This window comes from Tachyglossus aculeatus, chromosome 23, assembly GCF_015852505.1.
Source record: "Tachyglossus aculeatus isolate mTacAcu1 chromosome 23, mTacAcu1.pri, whole genome shotgun sequence".
Taxonomy (NCBI): Eukaryota; Metazoa; Chordata; class Mammalia; order Monotremata; family Tachyglossidae; genus Tachyglossus; species Tachyglossus aculeatus.
Window position 1 is genome coordinate 17,461,380 of NC_052088.1, and position 17,982 is coordinate 17,479,361.

The following is a 17,982-nucleotide window of genomic DNA, read 5'->3' on the forward strand; positions in this document are numbered from 1 at the left end:
TCTATTTATTTATTTATTTTACTTGTACATATCTATTCTATTTATTTTATTTTGTTAGTATGTTTGGTTTTGTTCTCTGTCTCCCCCTTTTAGACTGTGAGCCCACTGTTGGGTAGGGACTGTCTCTAAATGTTGCCAATTTGTACTTCCCAAGTGCTTAGTACAGTGCTCTGCACATAGTAAGCGCTCAATAAATACGATTGACGATTGATGATGATCAACCTGCAAAGATAGTTCTCAGAATCTCAGAGATTGCCTCAAGCTATGACTCCTCCAAACAGCAACATTTACCTAGGCACCTTGTAACAATTTTCATATTGTTACTTCAGGGACGGCAAGGTCAGGGTTTTAGCTAGGATGGCCCTTTGTTTGAAGTAGTTTTCAGCTTAACTGTCCCCTGCCTAATACCAATAGGCCAGTTCTGTGTCTAGCACAATTATTTTGAGCATCCACTCTTCTTCTGCCAAGGTTCCTGTCCCAAGTTAATGGCTTGGAAGCAACAAACAGATGCATACAGACCTGAGAGGGAGAGTCAAAGCCTCTGGAGCAATTGGGAGAGAGCAGTCAAGGATCCACACAGAAACACTCTAGAGCAGAATCTGCCTGACGTTAATTAGATGGACTTCCAGACAAACGGTAATGCTATCCAACCTTGGCTTCACAGACTCTGTCCTCTCCTGGTTCTCCTCTTATATCTCCAGCCTTTCATTCTCAGTCTCTTTTGTGGGCTCCTCCTCCCCCTCCCATCCCCTTACTGTAGGGGTTCCTCAAGGTTCAGTTCTTGGTCCCCTTCTGTTCTCTATCTACACTCACTCCCTTGGTGAACTCATTCGCTCCCACGGCTTCAACTATCATCTCTACGCTGATGACACCTAAATCTGCATCTCTGCCCCTGCACTCTCTTCCTCCCTTCAGGCTCGTGTCTCCTCCTGCCTTCAGGACATCTCCATCTGGATGTCTGCCCAACATATAAAACTCAATATGTCCAAGACTGAACTCCTTATCTTCCCTACCAAACCCTGCCCTTTCCCTGACTTTCCCATCACTGTGGACAGTACTAACATCCTTCCCATCTCACAAGGCCGGAGCTGGTAAGGCCCTGCCCGCGTGGTGCGCACACTGCCCTGCATGTTCAAAGATGCCCTTTGCGGGGGAAGGAGGAAGCCGGCACCCCAAAGTCTCTTTTTGGGGCCTGGCCCGGAAGGGAAGGAGGGACCATCTTTATCTGTTGCCGACTTGTCCTTCCCAAGCACTTACTACAGTGCTCTGCACCCAGGAGGTGCTCAATAAATACGATTGAATGAATGAATGAATGAATGAATGAGAGAGAGAGCTTGAATCCCGCAGGGATTCATCCTGCATCAGTCGATCCATCGTATTTATTTTACTTGTACATATTTACTATTTTATTTATTTCCCTTCAAAGCCCTACTTCTAGACTGTGAGCCCGCTGTTGGGTAGGGACCATCTCTATATGTTGCCAACTTGTACTTCCCAAGCGCTTAGTCCAGTGCTCTGCACACAGTAAACGCTCAATAAATACGACAATGAATGAACAAGCCCGCAACCCTGGTGTCATCCTCGACTCTGCTCTCTCGTTCACCCCTCACATCCAATCCATCACCAAAAACTGCCGCTCTCACCTACGCAACATCGCCAAGATCCACCCTTTCCTCTCCATCCAAACTGCTACCCCTGCTGGTTCAATCTCTCATCCTATCCCGACTGGATTACTGCATCAGCCTCCTCTCTGATCTCCCATCCTCCTGTCTCTCCCCACTTCAATCTATACTTCACTCTGCTACCCAGAACATCTCTGAGCAGAAACGCTCTGGGCATGTTACTCCCTCTTCAAAAATCTCCAGTGGCTACCAGTCAAACTATGCATCAGGCAAAAACTCCTCACTCTCGGCTTCAAGGCTGTCCATCACCTCGCCCCCTCCTACCTCACCTCCCTTCTTTCCTTCTCCAGCCCAGCCTGCACCCTCCGCTCCTCTGCCGCTAACCTCCTCACTGGGCCTCGTTCTCACCTATCCCACCGTCGACCCCCGGCCCAAATCCTCCCCATGGCCTGGAATGCCCTCCCTCCGCACATCCGCCAAGCTAAAGCTCTCTTCCTCCCTTCAAAGCCCTACTGAGAGCTCACCTCCTCCGAGAGGCCTTCCCAGACTGAACCCCCTCCTTCCTCTCCCCCTCCCCATCCCCCCGCCCTACCTCCTTCCCCTCCCCACAGCACCTGTATATATGTTTGTACAGATTTACTACTCTATTTTACTTGTACATATTTACTATTCTATTTGTTTTATTTTCTTAATATATTTTGTCTTGTTGTCTGTCTCCCCCTTCTAGACTGTGAGCCCGTTGTTGGGTAGGGACCATCTCTATATGTTGCCAACTTGTACTTGTACCAAGCGCTTAGTACAGTGCTCTGCACACAGTAAGCGCTCAATAAATACGATTGAATGAATGAATATATGATAGCATCATGTCATGCTGCCTGCTGGTGTAGCATGTGTGATGTCATGTGCATCACAAGGTCCAGTTCTTTTGAGTGCTGTCACTGAACCATCCTGCTTCATTTTAACTCCCTTGCTTCCTCAGAATTCCTGTTCCCTTAACGTTCCTACTTTAAAAGATTATCGCTCTTTAAAAAATTATCTAATTGTATGGAGCATTGGACTATGTCTGTTTTCATTATTTTTAATATTCCTTTTTATTAGCATTATTGAATGCATAATTAATTACTTGCATCTTATTCAGTTGAAAGAAAGTGGTTACATTTTGAAACCTAATAATTTTTAAAGTTTTTTGGCTTTAGGGGCTTTGGCACTCCCTTTGATACAATTTAGGCAAAATATCCATTCTTCTCTTAAAAATCAACTAAATGTTCTAGTTCCTAAATTACCATAGCTAGTTTTCCAACAATACTGGATGTAACCTATTACAGAAGCCAAAGATATACAGGATTAGAACTTGCAGCCTAGATTCTCCTTTTCCTTACCTTAAAGAAAGAAGTACCTCTGGGACAACCTGATCACCTTGTAACCGCCCCAGCGCTTAGAGCAGTGCTTTGCATATAGTAAGTGCTTAATAAATGGCATCATTATTATCATTAGAATTTCGGAGGAACACGGCTAATACATTATTTGATCATTCAAGCTACAGTACTACCTCCCGCCTCAACCAGATATTCCATCTCCTCCCCATCATGAAACTAAAATCTCTTGCCCAAAATAGCTACAGAAATTGATGCCAAAGTGTAATCTGGATAATGTGCTATTGTAGATGCAAAATATGACTTTTTCCCTCCAAAATGTGACTAACACATCAATCTGCATTGGATCACTACAATGCGGTTGCTAGGTTTGGCGAATGAAGATTGGCTGCTATGATACCCTAAGCCATAGTAAGTGCATAACTCTATTAAACCTGTAATAAAACACCTATTAAAATAAATGATTGTTAACATGAAATGTTAATCATTCATTCTAAAAATCGGAAGAATAGTGATGCTATTGCTGCCATCAACTCCACCCGCTATTATAACTTCCAAGAATGCTGAATTTAAAGTGAACAATCTCAAGTGTGAGACCTGTCTACATAATATGGCTGTGATTTGCGGTGGAGGAGGGAGGGGAAGGGAAGACGGTTAAGACAACATTTGCCTCTCCCACGTCCGTGCATGACAACCCAGACAACCAAACAGATGGATTCAGTGGGGAGCCGATCTTCACAACCATAACAGTTGAATCACACACCTGCACACTGGGCCAATGGCTGAGCCGGCACCTGCTCTATCCTCATAGCTAGTTCAACCCCGACCGCCTCCCCATTTACTTCCCTGGGCAGCTGGGCCCCTCAAACACTCTCAGCTGATTACACATCTTCTTGGTAACAAGCAAGAAGGGAACCTGTCAATCAAATGGCCGGGGATTTCCCCCTGCACCTGTTTGAGTCTCAGGCAAGAGTGGCGTCTATCAGCTGAGGAGAAGAAAGAGATCGCCCGTAAAAATACTTCAATTATCAGTAATACTGTAATGGTCGGCTGGCAGTATCAGTTGCCTGACGAACAGCAGCAAAGCTGTGGTCGGTCTTCACAGAGAAAACAATCAAGAAAGAAATCCTAACCAATCAAAACTACATATTGGGGTGCTCACTGTGTGTCTGTTCTTCCCGAGTGCCCATCGAGTAAACCGCAACGACTTCAAGGTACGGCATCAGTGGACCAGAATGGCAGGAGCGGGGATTTCAGTGGGTTACGTGACAGGGAGAGCAGGTAAATCATCTGCAACTGGATAATCGAGAGTTTTACTGTACTTGTTGGCTCCTCTTGTAAAGGTTTTGTGGGTGAGGAGGCTGGAATTAATAACTAAAACGAGGTTTCTTAATTACCTGTGGATTTCATTTATCTATGTGCACTCAATCACACATTTGTACAGATGACTGAGAGTTAGCTACATGGCTAAATATATGACTCTCCTGCAAGGAATATTTTGTCTAAATTACAAGCAATCAAAAAAAGAGCTTTGATTTGACCTCTCCCTCCCTCTCTGTAATGATAACATTAATTAGAAGTAATTTCTTACCTGTTAACTCTAAATCAAGTAAGAGTGAATAAAAAGTTGTTAAGGGACTGTTTCAATACAATACGTGCTCAGTACAGTGAATTCCACAGGTACTCAGAATCATTACTACTGATAAAATACCATCAAAGAGATAGTAAAGTTCCCAATAATGCATCCAAGGGATGAAGTAACCAATAATCGAAAAAGATTTGATGCAATCGGCAAGGATTCTAATACTGAAATGCATTTTGGCCTTTAATCTTTTCTTAGCAGTTCTTTCCATTGGCTGGAGAAAAGCTGTCTGTGTTGGTTCTAAAATCCTGAACCAGCTCTTCTTTAGGCAGTGCCACTTGACTATGGCTGACCATATACTATTTGGAGTAGATGAATAGCTTTTCCCCACTGTCTTGTTTTTCTTCCTCCTCTTTATCTCTTTTCCAATACTCTCCCCCCCTTCAAAGCTTTACTGAAGGCCCATCCCTGATTTAGCAGCCCTTTCCTCTCCTCCCACTCCTCTCTGTGCAGCCCTGACTTGCTCCCTTATTCATCCCCCCTCCCAGCCCCACAGCACTTTTTTTTAATGGCATTTATTAAGCACTTACTATTCATTCATTCAATCGTATTTATTGAGCGCTTACTGTATGCAGAGCACTGTACTAAGCGCTTGGGAAGTACAAGTTGGCAACAAATAGAGACGGTCCCTACCCAACAGTGGGCTCACAGTCTAGAAGGGGGCAAAGCACTGTACTTATCTGTAATATATTTATATTAATGTCTGTCTCCCCCCTCTCTAGATTGTAAGCTCATTGTGGGCAGGGAATCAATCAATCAATCAATCATATTTATTGAGCGCTTACTGTGTGCAGAGCACTGTACTAAGCACTTGGGAAGTGCAAGTTGGCAACATATAGAGATAGTCCCTACCCAACAGTGGGCTCACAGTCTACAAGGGGGAGACAGAGAACAAAACCAAACATACTAACAAAATAAAATAAATAGAATAGCTATGTACAAGTAAAATAAATAGAGTAATAAATATGTCTGCTTATTGTACTCTCCCAAGTGCTTACAACAGTGCTCTGCACACAGAGAGCACTCAATAAATACAATTGAATGAATGAATGAATTTGACCCATACCTCTCTGTGGCAGGGGGGAAGGGAGAGGGGGAGGATAGAGGACAGACGTTGGGGAGTACATCAATCAATCAATCAATCGTATTTATTGAGCGCTTACTGTGTGCAGAGCACTGTACTAAGCGCTTGGAAAGTACAAGTTGGCAACATATAGAGACGGTCCCTACCCAACAGTGGGCTCACAGTCTAGAAGGGGGAGACAGAGAACAAAACCAAACATATTAACAAAATACATCCTAGGGCTACGCCGTCAGAGGTGAAAGTCTTTGACCAAGAACCGCCTAATATGTTCCAGGAGGTGGGCAGGCCCGCTCAACAGACATTCTGAAAAAAAATTCGGAGAAATTCTGAAATGCTGATTGATTGGTTCATGGAACCACCACCATTCATTTATTCATTGTCGTATTTATTGAGCGCTTACTGTGTGCAGAGCACTGGACTAAGCGCTTGGTCAGTACAACGTGGCAACATATAGAGACGGTCCCTACACCACTGCACTATACTGAAGTTGCTTTGGCCATAAATGGATGCTGCTCAAAAAAAACCTTTCCGTGCCCTTGAGAGTCTGCTAAAGTCCTTCCTGCCTACTTATTCGGGTCTGTTTGTCTGTTTTTTAAGGGTATTTGTTGACTGCTTACAATGTGCTAAGCACTGTGGCAAATACAAGCTAATCAGGTTGGACACAGTCCTTGTCCCATATGGGTCTCACACCCTTTATCCCCATTTTACAGATGAGGTAACTAAGGCGCAGACAAATTAAGTGACTTGCCCAAGGTCATACAGCCGACAAGGAGAGGGGGCCGGGATTACAAACCAGGTCCTTCTGACTCAGATCGGTGCTCCATTCTCTATCTAGTAGGCCAAGAGTGCAAATTAGTAGCACTATAATTAATTCCTTCACATAAAAGATGTGGTTAAAGATAAAAGTTCTGCCACTGTCAACTCGATTGTATGTGTGTATTCCTAAATGAAGAGAAGCAAAATCAAAAATATTTAGGAATGGCATTTATGACCATGCATTATCACTTAATGAACAACCATTTAAAAATTAATGCTTCGGGCATTCAGTATTCAACTTTTTAAAACAAACCAGTCTTATCTTTAACAAAGACCCATTTGTCTACCATCTTGAAACTAATACCTCATTAAGGGAACACAATAAATCAACAACCAATTGAGACATTTTTCTTAATCCAAAAGTCTTTATTTTTGGAGAAATGACAGCCCCCCCAAAAAAAAATTAAAATCAGAAAATTATCCACCTCACACTTCCTTACTATGCTGTTTCTTAAAAACCTGCTTGTCACATTCTAACAAAACGTTATAAAAAATCAGATCATTCATTCATTCATTCAACTGTATTTATTGAGTGCTTACTGTGTGCAAAGCACTGTACTAAACACTTGGGAGAGTACAATAAGACAACAACAGACACATTCCTGCCCACAACAAGCTCACAGTCTAGAGGAGGAGACAGACATTAATATAAATAAATTGAGAAATAAATAAATAAATTACATATATATAAGGATATATACATATGTGCTTTGGCGATGGTAGCGCTTAGAACAATGCTCAGAGCTTAGAACAGTGTTCAGCGCTTAGAACAGTGCTTTGCACGTAGTAAGCGCTTAACAAATGCCATTATTATTATTATTATTATTATTATTATTATTTTATTACAAATGACTACATTTTCTTTCTAGTAGCTCTGAAAACGCTTCCTAGTTACCAACAATGCAAGTCAACAGGGCAGAAAACGTGGCAAATTTCTATTAAATTGCAATAGCAAATTGGTTCTGGTGTAAATAAATCAAAGCAATAATATATTCCCTTACATTTGCACTCTGAAAAGTAATTATTTATGCACATAGCTTTCCAATTTTGTATACATAAACTTAACTACTTGAAAGTAACAAGTTCAGGATAATTATAGATTGATCGTCTTACAAAATAAAGAAAAGAGAAAATTCAACAGAAAGATATTCTGTACCCTTGGTCTGGAATCAATAGGAACAATAATAATAATAACAATGACAAAGATGGCATTTATGAAGCACTTATGTGTCAAGCACTATGCTAAATGCTGTGATACTAGATGATCAGAGTGGAATCTTGAAGCTTGCTACCTCAATTTCTGCTAGCATTCAATCTCTCCAGGATCTCAGCTTCACTCCCACACCCATCTGAGGCAAGTTATACATCACCATCATTATCATCATCATCTTCATCATTACCAATATTTATTGGGCACCCATCTGTTTGCAGAGCCCTATACCAGGCCCTTGTTGCATACAAGTAGGAGACACAATCCTTATCCTCATGGAGTTTATGATCTAGTAAAGGCAATAAGCAAATGCCAACTGCAAACATTTGAAACATTTAAACCTTTAGAAATGCTAAAAATAAAGAAGGCAATTAAAGAAATACATCGGTGAAGCAGCGTGGCCTCGTGGCAAGAACACGGGCTGGGAAGACACAGTTCGTGGGTTTTAATCCCAGCTCCGCCATTTGTCTAATGTGTGACCTTGGGTAAGTCACTTAACTTCTCTGTGCCTCAGTTACTTCATCTGTAAAATGGGGATTAAGACTGTGAGCCCCATGTGGGACAACCTGATTGCCTTGTATCTACCCCAGTGCTTAGAACAGTGCTAGCACATAGTAAGCGCTTAACAAATACCATTATTATTATTAAAAAGGAGGGTTCTGAAGGTGAAGACTGTGCTTTCAGAGTTCTTTTCACACTCTGCCTTCAGACTCCTCTTTTTTCACTGGTTCAACATCTTACGTTAAATGATACGGGTGGCAATGTTGCAGACGATAGTTGAAATATGCCAACTGGAAAAAAGTTTTGATATCCCCTCCCCTTCCCACTTTACTCTTCTGGTTTTTGATGTATCTCACATTACATGAAAGTACAAAGAAAAAAATGACCTTTTTGTAACTGAAAAAGAACAAGCCAGCCCTCCTGTTTGGGAGACAAGGCCTTCACTGGAAAACAATTTAGATAACGCCTGGCTTAGTGGTAGTAGTCCGGGCCTTGGGAGTCAGAGGTCATGAGTTCTAATCCCGTCTCCCTCACATACCAGCTGTGCGACTTTGGGCAAGTCACTTCACTTCTCTGTGCCTCAGTTCCCTCATCTGGGGATTAAGACTGGGAGCACCACGTGAGACAACCTGATTACCTTGTATCTACTCCAGCGTTTAGAACACTGCTTGGCACATAGTAAGCGCTTCACAAATACCAACATTATTATTATTATTATCTTCCCCAATTAAGTCATCCACCACACAGAGAAGATGCGAAAATGACAGTGAAGATCTTGTTAGCCCCAGTGTGACTTTGAGATTTGTAATTCCCAGAAACATTATCTTGAATTTCAAGCATCCGGTGAATGAGCATTTTGGGGGCACTAACCAATAGTGACATTCAGAGTACAAGTTGCCAACTTGTACTTCCCAAGCGCTTAGTACAGTGCTCTGCACACACTAAGTGCTCAATAAATACGATTTATTGATTGATTCAAAAAGCCTCTATGGCACCCTTTTATCTTCAGCATCCGAATTACTGCCAGCTTCTCTACCTGCCTCATACCTCCCCACCCTCTACATAGTAATACTTCCTAAATACGGTGTTTAATAATACTGCATATGTAGACTTAACAAAAAAATTTTAATTCTGAGGCTAGGTCATTCCAACATTAAAATTAAGTGGGGGTCAGTGAATTTTGACATAGGAGATGGCCAGTTGAGAAATATCTTGCCCAAAAATTAGATGCATTTTTTGGACTAAACTACCACAGCGAACTGTCCTCAGAATCAAAAACCTTTTGCTTAATAATAATATTAATACTAATGTAGATATTTGTTAAGCTTACACTTACACTTACTATGTGCCAAGGACTGTTCTAAGCACTGGAGAGGATACAAGGTGATCAGGTTGTCCCACGTGGGGCTCACAGTCTTAATCCCCATTTTACAGATGAGGAAACTGAGGCACAGAGAAGTGAAGTGACTTGCCCAAAGTCACACAGATGACAAGTGGCGGAGCCGGGATTAGAACCCATGACCTCTGACTCCCAAGCCCAGGCTCTTTCCACTGAGCCATGCTGCTTCCAATGATATGATACCCCTTCACTGGTTTTCCCTTTTTTTAAGATAAAATTCTATTCAATTTTCTCTTCTAATCTCAAACAGCCTGAGAATATGTGCTTCAGCAATTACGGATGCTATTTATCAATGAAGTTTTTGAGGAGCTATATTTTGAATAACTGGGAAAAATTTACAGAAAATACACTACTTCAGCTGGTAAAATAATTATACGGATTTATCCGGGGCTATGGTTTTCTTTTTTGCCTTCATATGTCAGGCATATGATTTAATAATGCAGACATCGTGAATGCTGCTTTCTATAACTCTTTACCTTATCATACAAACCGATCATGTTTCATGATTAAATTACTCTGATTTTGATTCCTAAATATATTTTAAATTAGAACCACCAATGAATTGAGTGCAGGAATTAGCTGACTTTCTATTGGGGCTTAGATCAAGTTACTTTACTTCTAATTGTCAGTTTCCTCAACTGAAAAAAAAGGGTAATAATGCAGACCTAGATAATGGAATTCTTAATAAGAAATAATGAGGAATAATGGGATCCTTTCAAATAAAAAGACACGGGACTAAAAACAATGCTGATTGTTACTAATACAGGTTTAAAGGCATCCACTCCATTAACCGTGGAAGTGCTTTATGGTCTTAGTGATACTGCCCGCAACATTTTCTTCTAAGTTTAACTTGTAAAAATACATTTTCTTTACTCAACTCTTCTGCCCGCAGGTTTTCTGGCCACCTTAGATGGGACCAGAGGAGGGTGTAAAAGGGGACAGGCCAAAGGGGACACAGAAAGGAGTGGCTGAAAAATGGGAGAAGGGGAGTTAGAGGTGAAAATAGGTGGGATGGCATGAAGGGAAAAAGGGGCAAGGGAAGAGAAAGAGAAAATAAAATAGAAAGGGTGGAAAGGAAGAAGAAAAAAGGAACAGGGGAGAGGGGACTCCATATTCATTCATTCTCCAATGCCACCTTACACCATTTTATGTTGCTACTGGGCCAGAACCAGACAGTTAATCAATCAATCAATCAATCAATCGAATTTATTGAGCGCTTACTGTGTACAGAGCACTGTACTAAGTGCTTGGGAAGTACAAGTTGGCAACATATAGAGACAGTCCCTACCCAACAATGGGCTCACAGTCTAAAAGGACGAGACAGAGAACAAAACCAAACATACTAACAAAATAAAATAAATAGAATAGATATGTAAACAAAATAAAATAAATAGAATAAATATGTAGTTAAGTTAAGTTAAGCCACAGTTAAGCCACAGCGACTGCTGGGGTCACTTGGAGAAGCAGTGTGGCTAAATGGAAAGAGCCCGGGTTTGGGAGTCAGAAGATGTGGGTTCTAATCCCGGCTCCACCACTTGTCTTCTGTGTGACCCTGGGCAAGCCGCTTCACTTCTCTGTGCCTCAGTTACCTCATCTGTAAAATGGGGATTAAGACTGTGAGCCCCACGTGGGACAGCCTGCTTAGCTTGCATCTACGCCAAAGCTTAGAACAGTGCTTGGCATGTAGTAAGCGCTTAACAAATATCATGATTATTATCATTATCATTATTATTATTATTATTATTCTTCCATCACTTGGCAGGACCATGCTACTGCAGTCACGGCGGCTGCTTCTGCCAATGCATCTGCCCGGAGGTAGTGACACCAGACATGGTGGATGGCAGCAGTTCATTCATTCATTCGATCGTATTTATTGAGCGCTTACTGTGTGCAGAGCACTGTACTAAGCACTTGAAAAGTACAATTCAGCAACAATCTCTACCCAACAATGGGCTCACAGCAGTTGCAGGATCTCAACAAGAAAGAGGCAGTGTTCCTTGTGTTTCGGCCAGCAATCCCAGAGAAAGTCACTTCGCCGACGGAACTAATCAAAGGCATCGCTGCATGAAATGTTGGTCACAAATTTCATTTTGGTTTTCCAACCTGAACATCGCATCTCTTCAAAAATGAGTTTTAACATTCGATTGGACATGACAGAAGTAAATAGGCCATGAAAATACAAAAACAAACCTAGTTTTCAAAATAACCCATGTCTTGCTATCGAACAATGCACAAAAAATGCCTGGCCAGACTATCAACAACCAATGATCAATTCTGAAGTTCGTGTCCAAAAAGAGAGAAATAAATCGGAGTTAGCCTATAGGCTCTAATGAGCCACAACTCAATTTCAATCACCACGTATTAAGTTTAAAATTAAAGGGTAAACAGATGGGGCACTGTTTAAGCTGCCAGAGCTTGAAGGATTCTGCTCTGATAGTCATATTAACGGGTATGCAATGCTTATCAAGGTGCACAACATGAGTAAGCTTGCACCTGACTACAGGCACGTCGCCCTTCCCTATGAAACACATCACAAAGCATTAATCTGAAATACTGTTCTCAGAGAAAGCGGTCTCATGACCAAGACTGCAGACAGAAAAACATTGAATTTTCCTAAGCACACAGTGATTGTTCGAAGGGACCATTTGCTTTCATTATTTAATGAACTATTATAGGCTACAGCCCGACAACCGTGCATACATCACTGAGGAGTCCTGAGGACTCTGGCAGAAGGGGAAACTCAGAGCCGATTCCAAGCCATCGCCACCATCATCACAAAGCGCTTAAGTGCCCAACTGCCTATGGCTCTACATATGTGTTATCAAAAAGTGGAACTGTCCCTGTTTCTTGGGAGTTTAAATCTATTTCCAAATACTCTGAACGTCGTAATACCGTCAGGGGATCGGTTACATCAACTACCACTGAACACGTCCTGAAGAATGGAAAGATGGAAGGAAAAAAGGTCAGTATCATACACCAGGGATAAGGGCATATTGAGTATGGGAGACATTATGAAACGACAGAGTCGGGGCAATTCACCTCCTTCTGCCCTCTTAGGAAGGACACAGTAGGTTGGGGAAAAGTGAAGAATTGGGTGAGAGCATTATAAATTTTCATTACCGTCACTCCCAAGACCCATGGAGTGACTGTGGGGCCATGTACCCAGCGGGAGCAAGCATGGGACAGAAAGCTACAGGAAACATGGAGAAGAAATAAGTATTTTCATACATCTGACAATGAGTAAAAATTGTTAACTGTTTGAACACCGACGAGGAAGAGAATAGAAAGGAGAAAGAGACGGTCCCCAACCAATACCAACTGCTTTCTTGCAGCTATTTGCCTTTGAGAAGGAAAAGTTTGTGAGTGATCCTTAAGCTACTGATTTTAGCTACCCCTAGCTAAAGTCTTTGAAAAAAATGACAGCATCATCATCATCAATCGTATTTATTGAGCGCTTACTGTGTGCAGAACACTGTACTAAGCGCTTGGGAAGTACAAGTTGGCAACATATAGAGACAGTCCCTACCCAACAGTGGGCTCACAGTCTAAAAGCACTACAGAGAGATTTTAGAATGAAAACAACACTACTGCCAACCTTGTTCACTTCCAATAAAATGATAATGCAAACCTTAAGGGATATTCACCTCTGAGATCTAACAACTTCACTGTATATTCCGGCCATCTGGTGCAGTTTATGAATGAAAACATTCTCCCTTGATCACACACAAAAATTTATGTGTTTATCTAAAGGAAGTTATTAAAAATGTACACATACATTTTAATAACAGCTTGACAATGAAATTAGTTTTTACATTCCCTGCCCCTTAACAGTGGCAAGAGTTGCAAAATGACTTAGCTTTATATGAAAAGACATATTAAAAGAATGATTATAGATAGTTATTTTATAAATGAGATAACGGTTTTGAAGTGAATTTAAAGGAGGAGGGTCCTGCAGATAAATAGCCACAGAACGTCACGTTTACATACCACTTCCCCTCTAATCATGGGGAGATGCAATTTATGGAACGTTAGAGATAAATATAGGAAATAGCTCATTTGTGCAGAACTGCAAGTACATTTATATTTATTATTTTATACTTTTACACTTTCAGCCATTTAGGCATCACTGCTATGGCCCATGATCCAAATGCCCCTTCAGACTTCCCTTTCTTAGCCTCCTAGGTATTTTATCATAGAGATTAGGGTTCTCACTCTTTTTTCCTCCCTTTTTCAACTTTCCCCATATGCAAGTCAAATAAGATTGCTAATGGTGGAAGAACGTTATCAGAGAAGATATGTGTATGACTCCTTCTATTTGAGATCAAAATCTCAAATAGAACTGCCCCTGGTTAAATGCAAATATAATTTTGGTTTCTCTAGCTAAGGTTATTATGAATATGTTTCAAACTGAGATTAAAAATGAATCTAAGCTACAGTGTTAGAAACAAGACACAGATACCGCACATGGCTCCATTACATATAGCTTCTACCTGATAAACTGGCATATTTGGGAGAACGTTACTATTGAAAATTTTCTAGGTTGCTATTCTTTCTGTGACAGTTATTCTCCCAAAGTGATTCAATATTTAATTGCTAGCAGACTTTTTTGAAGATGGTCAGGCTAAGAAGCTCCAAAGCAGGAGCTTCTATCCTTTATGTATTTACTATTCATCTCACCCACAGCCCCACGGCTCTTATGTACATCTCCGTAATTTATTTTAATGTCTGTCACCTTTCTAGACATTTTGAGGGCAGAAAACATGCCTACCAACTTTGTTGAACTGTACTCTCCCAAGCGCTCAGTACAGTGTTGAGCACACAGTAAGTGGTCAATATTGACTGATTCATTCAATCGTATTTATTGAGCACTTACTGTGTGCAGAACACTGTACTAAGCGCTTTCCATCCAGGGACATCCTGGGGGTTATGCTGGGGGCAGGAGTACAGAGTCACTGGTTCCCACTGGAAGAGGAGACAAGCTCTGAAGAACATCACCGTAAAATCTACCGTAAAATCAAACCTGTAACCCCAAGACCAATTCCACGCAGCCTCAAACTCCTGTCCCTTTCAAGACTCCAGTTTGTGGGAGGAAGCACTCAGTAAATACCACTGATTGACTGATTGATTGAAAGCAGGGAACAGAACAGGGGCAGTCAGGCACAGGAGTCATTTCGCTCCCTGTCCAATAAACCCCATCATAAGCGCTCAATAAATACAATTGAATGAATGAATGAATGAATACCCTATGAAGTAGCAGACTGAGCCCCCTCCTTCCTTTCCCCATCCCCCTGCCTTACCTCCTTCCCTTCCCCACAGCACCTGTATACACGTATATATGTTTGTACATATTTATTACTCTATTTTACTTGTACATATTTATTCTATTTATTTTATTTTGTTAATATGTTTTGTTTTGTTGTCTGTCTCCCCCTTCTAGACTGCGAGCCCGCTGTTGGGTAGGGACTGTCTCTATATGTTGCCAACTTGTACTTCCCAAGCGCTTAGTACAGTGCTCTGCACACAGTAAGTGCTCAATAAATACGACTGAATGAAAGTAGCAGGTTTTCAGAATCCCTCTCGTGGGAGGGGAGGGGCCTCCAGGATGACTATGAGTAATCTTTTGGTCCTACCCAAGGACTCTAGTCGCCTCTCAGGATCGGACCTGGAGAGTTTCTGGTATGCTACCAGTCTTGGCTACGGGAGGGAGAGTCAACCAGAGGCATACCCATTCCATTCCTAGTTTGGGCAGTGGCTAGCGAGTGGAAGGCAATTTGCTACAAGTGAAAACTCACCTGTGCAAAGAAGCAGCAGCATGGGAGGGAGTTGAGGATGGAGACTCAAGTTTACTGCGTGGAAGAAGGCAATGGCAAATCACTTCTGTATGTTTACTAAGAAAACTCTACAGATCCACTACGAGAATGACTGTAGCTGGAGGTGGGGCATTCTGGGAGAGATGTGTCCATGGGGACACTATAGGTTGGAGATCATTCGAGAGAATAAGACAAGGACTCTAATCCCAAACCTGAAAAATTGGGACCAAAAAGCAGAAAATGTCCTTTAATAAAAATGGCAATGTACTGGACAGATCCCATGATGAATCAGGCAGTGTGCTAGAGACAGAATGGTGTGTCATCAACTTGTCCTTGTTCATTCTTCCAAGTATTAGATAAAAGGATAAAGACATATTTTCATAGATCAGTGATATTTATTAGGTGCTTACTGTGTGCACAGCACTGTACTAAATGCTTGGAGGAATACAATATAACAGAATTGGTTGACATGTTTCCTGCTCACCAGGAGCTTACTGCCTAGACAGGAAAGACAGGCAAAATAGATTATGGATATGAACATAAGTGCTATGGGGCTGATGGTAAGGAGAATATCAAGTGCTTAATGGGTACAGATTCAAGCACATAGGTTATACTGAAGGGAGGGGGAGTAGGAGAAATGAGGGCTTAGGGAATCCCTCTTGAAAGAGATGTGATTTTTAAAAAGGCTTTGAAGGTAGGGAGAGTGCTGATCTGTCATACAAGAAGGGTAAAGGAGATCCAGGCCAGAGGGAGGAGGTGGGCAAGGGGTTGGCAGAGAGGTGAGAAAGACAAACAATAGGTTGGTGTTGAAGGAGCAAAGCATGCAGACTGGGTTGTAGTATGAAATCAGGGAGTTAAGATTGGAAGGGGCAAGATGACTGAGTGCTTCGAAGCCCACGGGAAGTGGTTTCTGTTTGATGTTGATGTGGATGGGCCACCAATGGAGGTTTCTAAGGAGTGGAGAAACATGGATGGAATACCGTTATAGAAAATGACCCAGGCAGCACAGTGAAGAATGGACTGGAGTGGGGAGAGACAGGAGTTAGGGAGGTAAGCAAAGAGGCTGATGCAGGAATCAAGGTGGGACAGGATAAGTTCTTGGATTAACATAGTAGCAATTTGGATGGAGAAGAAAGGGTGATTTAAGCACTATTGTGAAGGCTGCCTATGGTGACAGAATTTGGTGACAATGAATATGCGGGTTGAATGAAAGAGATTAGTTGAGATTGTGGCCAAGGTTGTGGACTTGTGAGGCAGGGAGTATGCTGGTGCTGTCTACAGTGATGGGAGAGTCGGGGGGAAGGGCAGGGTTTTGGGTAGAGGGGGAATATGAGGATTTCTGCTTTGGACCAGTTATGTTTGTGGGGTTAGTGGGACATCCAAGTAGAGATGACCTGAAGGCAGGAGGAATGAGAGCCTGCAGAGGAGGAGAGATATCAGGGCTGGAGATGTAGATTTGGGAATCATCTACATAGAGATAATTGAAGCCATGGGAGCAAATGAATTCTCCAAGGGAGTGGGTGGAGATGGAAATAGAAGGGGACCCAGCATTGAGCCTTGAGGAAAGCAGTGGGGAAGGAAGCCATTACAATGTGAACAGCTGAAGATGGCAGCCAGGGAGGGAATAAGGGAGGAGGGCAAGTGTTTAACGTGGCTTAGTGAAAAGAGCATGGGCTTGGGAGTCAGAGGTCATGGGTTCTAATCCCACTCTGCCACTTGTCACCTGTGTGACTTGGGGCAAGTCACTTAACTTCTCTGTGCCTCAGTTATCTCATCTGGAAAATGGGGATTAAGACTGTGACCCCCACCTGGGACAACCTGATAACCTTGTATCTCCCCCAGTGCTTAGAACAGTGCTTGGCACATAGTAAGCACTTAACAAATACCATTATTATTATTATAAGGTGCAAAGGGATGGGTTTGGAGGCCCAGGTGGAAGGGGGTAGATTTTTGAGGGGAGGTGGGAGAGCTCCACAAAGGAAGAAGGGAGCATTTTATGGAGTAATAAAACATAAAAATTCATTTTACATATGACAGCCTACAAAAAATACTCTTTGAAATATGGAAAAGACAAAATGGAGCTTAAAAGAACCTGATAGAACGTGCAATTGTAAAGAAATTAAATTATTTAATTTTTTCTTGGTATGTCTCTAGGAACAGCCAGGAAATACAGTGGGCCATTGAAAAAATGTCAACCCAGTAGCTGTTCGAAACTGAGTTTAAAACTATTGCCTTGACTAATATTTCATGCATTATTGCTAAGGAAACAAGTCCCTTCAGTAGGGTTCCATCAATTTTCCTCCTTCTAGTTAAACTTGAGATTTGCATATCAATTCCAAAAGTAACCTGACAAGAACAACAAATAATCAACAGCTACTGATTATATTTTAACATAACATCCTTTCATCAAGGCAGTTTTCTTTAATTATTTGCATTTTACTTTTTAAACTAGCTGAACCATCTACCTCAACTGATCAAGTTTTTTACTGGTCCTAAAACATGCAGGCAATTAACTTAATTAAGCA

At 41.8% G+C, this 17,982-nt stretch overlaps 1 protein-coding gene and 1 non-coding gene across 9 annotated transcripts in view; one reads left to right on the plus strand and one right to left on the minus strand.

The window, feature by feature from the left end:
• Positions 1 to 17,982, minus strand: part of SSBP2 (single stranded DNA binding protein 2) — a 344,236-nt gene that overhangs the window by 277,844 nt on the left and 48,410 nt on the right. The window contains exon 2 of one of the 8 annotated variants that reach the window (XM_038765546.1): positions 4,158 to 4,291. The exons of the other annotated variants lie outside the window; for them this stretch is intronic. The gene's annotated coding sequence lies outside the window, so the exon portion shown is untranslated. The remainder of the gene's footprint in view (positions 1 to 4,157; positions 4,292 to 17,982) is intronic. 8 annotated transcript variants of the gene reach the window in all.
• On the plus strand, positions 15,292 to 15,429 carry LOC119944904. The gene has a single exon (XR_005456045.1). It is a non-coding gene; the product is annotated as a small nucleolar RNA SNORA7 (small nucleolar RNA).